At 38.0% G+C, this 6000-nt stretch overlaps 1 protein-coding gene across 3 annotated transcripts in view; it reads left to right on the top strand.

The window, feature by feature from the left end:
- Positions 1 to 1839: 1839 nt before the first annotated feature.
- Positions 1840 to 6000, top strand: part of LOC129754312 (uncharacterized) — a 203533-nt gene continuing 199372 nt past the window's right edge. For 2 of the 3 annotated variants that reach the window (XM_055750284.1, XM_055750285.1), the window contains exon 1: positions 1840 to 2925. The gene's annotated coding sequence lies outside the window, so the exon portion shown is untranslated. Of the gene's footprint in view, positions 2926 to 4622; positions 4727 to 6000 lie in introns of those variants that run through there. The other variant, XM_055750283.1, reaches the window with a different exon arrangement.

Below are 6000 nucleotides of genomic sequence, written 5' to 3'. Positions count from 1 at the left end.
ATACACTGTTAGCCTCTGTCTCCGTTTCTGGACCCGAAAGACCTTGGTGCTATCGCGGTCCCAGTTTTGACGTGGTTTTGGCGATGTAGGTTTGATGTCGGTTGTTCAGTATGATTGAGGACCTCGTGTAGTTGTCCAACACGAAGATCTGGCCATTCAACCTGGGTTCGGTCGATTCGATAATTTTTTTGGCTGTGCCCGATAGAAATTGGCGCTATCGTGGTTTCAGCCTCTCGACACTCGGATTATCGCGACGGGTAAAGACGTCCCGTTTAACCGCGCGAGACACTTTTAAAAGTTTGACTTTCTGCTCTGCAGCTTAAATTTTTAGGTGTTAGCTGCCTCGAGGTCTCGATCCAAGTGGAAGAGGAAGTTGCTGAACGCAATTTTCCCTCCTCCTGGATTTTTCTCCCGACTCGTCTAAATTGTTTCTAGACGACTCCTGGAGTTTTCAGGGGGCATTTTTTTAATTGTGCCGTTCTCCTGCTCAGTTTTTAGCTACTTTTTTGAAATTTCACTTTTTTTTATATATTTAATTATTTTAGAACTTTTTAGAACACCTTTTCATCTGAAGACAGAGGTCCATTCACTTCTTCAAGATTTAACAGGAAAAGAGCTTACAAACCATCCGCCTCTCTGCCAAAAAAGGGCCTTTACGTCCGCAAAATGTAATTTGCAAACAAAAAAAACTTGCAAAATCAGAGAATCGATTTTTTTACAAATTGAGAAGTTTTGTTTTACACTCGTGTCGTTTAATGTTTTTTATTGTATTGTGTTCAGCGGTGTTTAAACTCGCCTCGGAAAGAATCATTCGGCTGATTTTTTCCGAGTTTAACTTGTTGTGTGCAGATTGATTTTATCTTCGTTCCAATCATGACGTGATTGCACACAAAACGAAGAGAACAGTTCCGAGTTGATGTTTTCCCCTCCTCGCAGGAATAAAATCACACCAATGAAACAGCAGAACGAAGCTTACCGTACACGAATGCTCACGAGCGATCGTTGCCCGACGGACCGAGTTAACATTCCTCGCACCCTTCTCTCGCTCGTTTCCCGTTCCCTTGTATCTATCACTTTAAGCCACGCCCCCATGCGTTGTCCGATTGATGTGTTCGGCTGCCGAACGAAAACGATTTTTTCTTTTATTCGCAGAACTGTTCGTTTGCTTCGCTGATGTTTCCCCCCCGATTGCTGTTTACTCCAGCCGAGTTTACCCGAAGCTTACTTCCTGATGCTTTCCGAGTTGAACTTTAGATAGCATCATTGCAGATTGAGTTTAACGAAATAAAATCGTTCTGCAAAGAAGGGCAAAGTGCGAGTATGTAGACTCGCGATTTTAACATCTCTGATTGTGTTGGAGCTCCAGAAAAATTATCTGAATCTGTGGAAGCGACGTCAATCCTAATAGGTAAATGGTAATCACTTAATCACCGGTTTTAGCATACGAAACTTGAACGTGAATATAAATAACTTGGGTTTCTTAGCCAACAATATCAATAAGTGTGAAAATTATATTCCTTAATTTTCTAAGAAAAGTTTCTATGTGAACTAGTTAGAAGACTTTTCAAAGGTTCGAATTGTTGCAAATATTTTGTTGAAGCACTAAAGCGTAATCAACCCACCGTGTCCCATACCACCAACGATGGTGGACCTGAAGCTTGCAGAACTGCTGCTGCTGCTGGTTGACTGGCTCGTTACTGGTTCTGGTCTCCGGTCTGTTCTCGGTTCGGTTGAGCTGGACTGGAACAACTGGAAGAACCGCGTGACACGTTGTTGTTGTCGGCCACCAAGAGTTAGAGCCAAAGCCAGAGCACAACCGGGTAGAGTTGAGCCAGAGCAAAAGCAAACCAAGAGCGGAGCAAAGTAAAACAACGATGAGTGCTGCTCCTCAACGGGTTGTGTTTTAGAGGTGGTTGGTTGGTGTTTTAAGCGTCGAGGAATGGGCATATTGGCACGGAATGGAATGGAAGCAGCATAGAAGGAGCCAACAAGAGCCGGGTTTGGTTTTTTACTTTTGAGTTGGGCTGCAGTTTTTCGCTTTTCCCGCTGCACCAGTCAGTCAGTTACTATGTGCAGCTTGATGTGTGCGTACGTCGTTCGGAAGTTAGTACTGATCGGAGCCTGTATCGTAGTGTTTAGCGTCTTCTGGTGGTGCTTCTGTTGTTGCATCTACGCCGCGATGTTTTCCGATGACCAACAGAACCAAGAGGGCACCGGTCATCATCATCGTCTTCATCATAATCTGCCACGGGGCCAGAGCCAGAGCATCGTCGTTGGTCAGAAGGTCTTGGATGAAAGTTGGGCCTAGGGGCTAAATAAGCCGATACGGAAAGTGTGGTTGATGCTTCTCGGGGTCCATTTTTTACGTTCGTTATCCATTTCGTATGCGGAAACAACAAAACAAAAAAAAAACGTGAAATTGACCCCCCGGGCGAAAACCTATATGCCTTTTTTCCCGAGCGCGCCAAAACAGAATCGGGGATAACTGTGTTTCGATGAAGGAAACGCAAGAAGTTTAAGCGAAGGTTCAAAAAGAATAACCGTGGAGTTGTGGGGCTGCTGAGTGAAGTTGAGCGAGTGGCTTAATGAAGAAATTTGCGATCTGCTGCCGGTCCCTCAGATATATCTATATTATTATATTCGGTGAGAATTGAAGAAAGTGTGTGCTCGTGGAAGTCGTTTCGTGTTGTGTTTATTTCGGGGTTTGTTGTGCTTCGATTTGTCGGTTCAAACCCGATTGAGTGATCAGTTCATTACAAATAATTGCTCAGGAAGACCCGGTGCTTCTGGATATCCCATATTCATACATAAATAACCAGGACCATCCGACGTCTTTGTCGCCGTTTTTCGTCTGCGACTTTCGTAGGGCAGCACGCTAGCGGAACGGATAACGACTTTTGACTACACAACACAGTCGCATACCTGGTATGTATGTATGTATGTATGGTTCCCCCATCGGTAGCAAGGTCCTGCCTATGTCTGTGTGGCTTGGCCTTCGAATTCCTTCTAGGGCTTCCACGGTCCGATGGTTCGTCGAAGGAAGGCATCCAACCCTCAGAAACCTACAATGGCCGGCTACCCGTGCCGCTTGCAATAATTTCTTCGGGTTATCCCCAGATGCATTCCTTCTAAAAATATAAAATTGTTTACAATATCTGCTGGTAAGGAAAATTACTCGAAATATTGAATAAATATAATGTTTTACATGATTAAAAGTTTCGTTTAATAAAAGGATACGGATCTGAAAAGAAAGTTTATGTTAAAGTAGATATTATTTATTTAAGTATGAATATGAGTAATAATAATACAGTATAATTGTAAATAATCAGTAGAATCATGGTATGTAAGTATAAAAATAGTATTGAAAACAGCGGTACAATTAGCCCAAACGAAAAATGATAGTTTGATTACCCTTTCAGTGATAATAACAGGTAACTGCTTTATTCAAGGAAAATAAAATTATTTTAGAATTTGTTTGAAAACTTAATCAATTGGATTGACGACCGGAACCCTTCCATTGTGAGAAAATAATGTTATACTATACAATTCTATCCAATGAAGTGACTATTGCATTAGTTGAATGAAAAATTTCCAATTTTTTTTTTATTATAAATTATTTTTAAAGTTTGCGATTGAAGATGCAATAACCGCGTATAAAAGTAGGTTGAAGGATAAAATTTTATCGAACGAGAACTTCCTAAGCAAAACTGGGGCGAAAACAATTATCCTACGAAAGAAAAATGACAAATAAAGATTTTAATATTTTTTAATAAATTCAGATTAAGTTTTCGAAACTCGATTTGGCATGTGAAACGATTTTCAATTGAGCTTCTAAAAGAAATAAGCAAAATAATTTAGAAGAATTAGTTCAATATAAATTTACTGTTAGTTGAGTTTGAATTGAGAATTAAGTTTGAATGTAAAACTTTTTTCGCTTTCAATTATGTACGAATAAACACAAATTCGAACACACGCATTTTAAAAAACAAACGAAAGCACAGGTAAAATTCATACTAAAAAGGTTAAATTTATCTTCATGAATAAATAACACTTTGGAAATATAATTAAATGAAATATTGAAAATCATTTAAAGATCGTGATTCTTATACTTAGCTTGAAAATTATTCAATTATTCAATTTCCAATGTTCCAGAATAACAGCAATGTTATATGATTCTGGAATCAACACCATTTCATAGCTGCTCGCGTTCCTGGCAATCGAAGTAGGCGAGCACATAATAAACGCCAACGCTACGCGAAAATACCAATCGATGCACAAACTGCACGAATTTTTCGTGCAACCAACACCTGACATTTTTCTTACGCGCACACATTGAAAGACGCCTCCTTTCCGCAGTACGCGTGAAACTTTTCTTCCGATTTCGGAATATTTTCACTCGCGAACTCAACGGCTTTACGGGTTTCTTAAGCCAATTGTTCCATTTAAATATTGGGAATTATTTTCCAGACAAAAACTGCTAATTGTTAGCGGATTTTCTTTTTCAATTTCGTTTAGATCGCCACGCACTATAGTTTCACTCGATAGCTAACACCAACGACGAAGAGAGCACAAGAAAAGGAACCGCACCCGACGACTGCACGACTGAAACTGACAACACAGTCGCATACCTGGTCTACAGGAAAACAGAGCAGAAAAAAATTGAAGGTGCACTTCAAGTTTACCAGAAGCCGTCAGTCAACTTGTTTCGCGTACTTTCAAACATCAGGTGGGTACTTCCTCCGCAAACAAATGTACATTTTAAGGAATGCTCATGGGCGTAACTGTCTCGAGATGTTCTTGTGGACATGTTTACTAAGAATTATAAAGACAGTTGAATTAAGGATTTTTATTGACAAATTTAATATTAATGAAGTTATCCAATGACTATTAAAATTTTAAATTTGTCTTTTATCAACATATTAAGAACTTCGTGGAGGAGTAATGGATGTATTGTTATGAAGGTAATTTTTGAGAATTTGCATTCTAAATCACTGGATGCCACAACAAATAATTTTTTTTTTAAAGTTTTTATAAATAACACCAAAGATTTCGTTGAAAAAAAAGTTCGGATTTAGCTCGTATTTATTAATTTTTTTTTGGCAAAATCTTACTAAAAAAAACTCAAATTGAATTGTTATTTTTTTTTTTTTGGTTTTTGGGTCCAAAAAGAAGTTATTTGAACAAATTTTAACAAAATAATCATGGCCGGTTTTTTTAGGCCTAAATACGATTTAAAATCATCTGCTGTGATTTTAAGGAAAATAATATTTCAAGTATTTTCCTTTTGATTTCTGTAGAATAAATCCGAGGTTTTGATTAAATTTGTGTGGATTTTGGGTTGACAATTTTGACGTCGACGGATTTTGCTGTTTTTTAGATAAAATTGATTGGATTTGCCCGACCCAGATACGTCCGGGAAAAATTCTGGCAATCTTATGCTAAAATGCCACTAATATAATCTAACCCGAATTAATAGATAGCTTTCTAAATATGTAGAATATTCAAAATAAGCATTTCACCACCAATTGAACTGACTTAAAATGATGGAATTGTTTTAATCAGTCAAGTAACAATCTGCCGTGTTATGACGAAGTGACGTATAAACCATTTTGTGTTTTCGCCAATAAAAGCGATTTTCTCTTTAAGTTTAACATTCATTACTCCAAGAATTTTAACGAAATATAATCTGTACAATCTGTTCTAAAATGTATCTAAAATATAGTCTATCGGATTACAACTCCTTACTTTGCCTACATAAGTTTTAAATACCGTAAGCCGGGGTAAGATTGATCACTTTTTTAAATATTTTTCGAATATTTTTTTTCTTTTCAGGCGAATGTGGCATGTTCTATATTTTTAAAACCAGTACTGGACTCCTTTGAACGTAAAATATGGATGCAGAAAATTATTAGACTTCTTTTAATTTGATTTAAAAATCGTTTTCGTCTCTGTTCAGAATTTTATGCTTTGGGGTTACATTGATCAGTCTCTATTCTGACG

Source organism: Uranotaenia lowii, chromosome 3 (assembly GCF_029784155.1).
Source record: "Uranotaenia lowii strain MFRU-FL chromosome 3, ASM2978415v1, whole genome shotgun sequence".
Classification (NCBI taxonomy): Eukaryota; Metazoa; Arthropoda; class Insecta; order Diptera; family Culicidae; genus Uranotaenia; species Uranotaenia lowii.
This window is presented reverse-complemented; position numbering and strand designations above follow the sequence as displayed.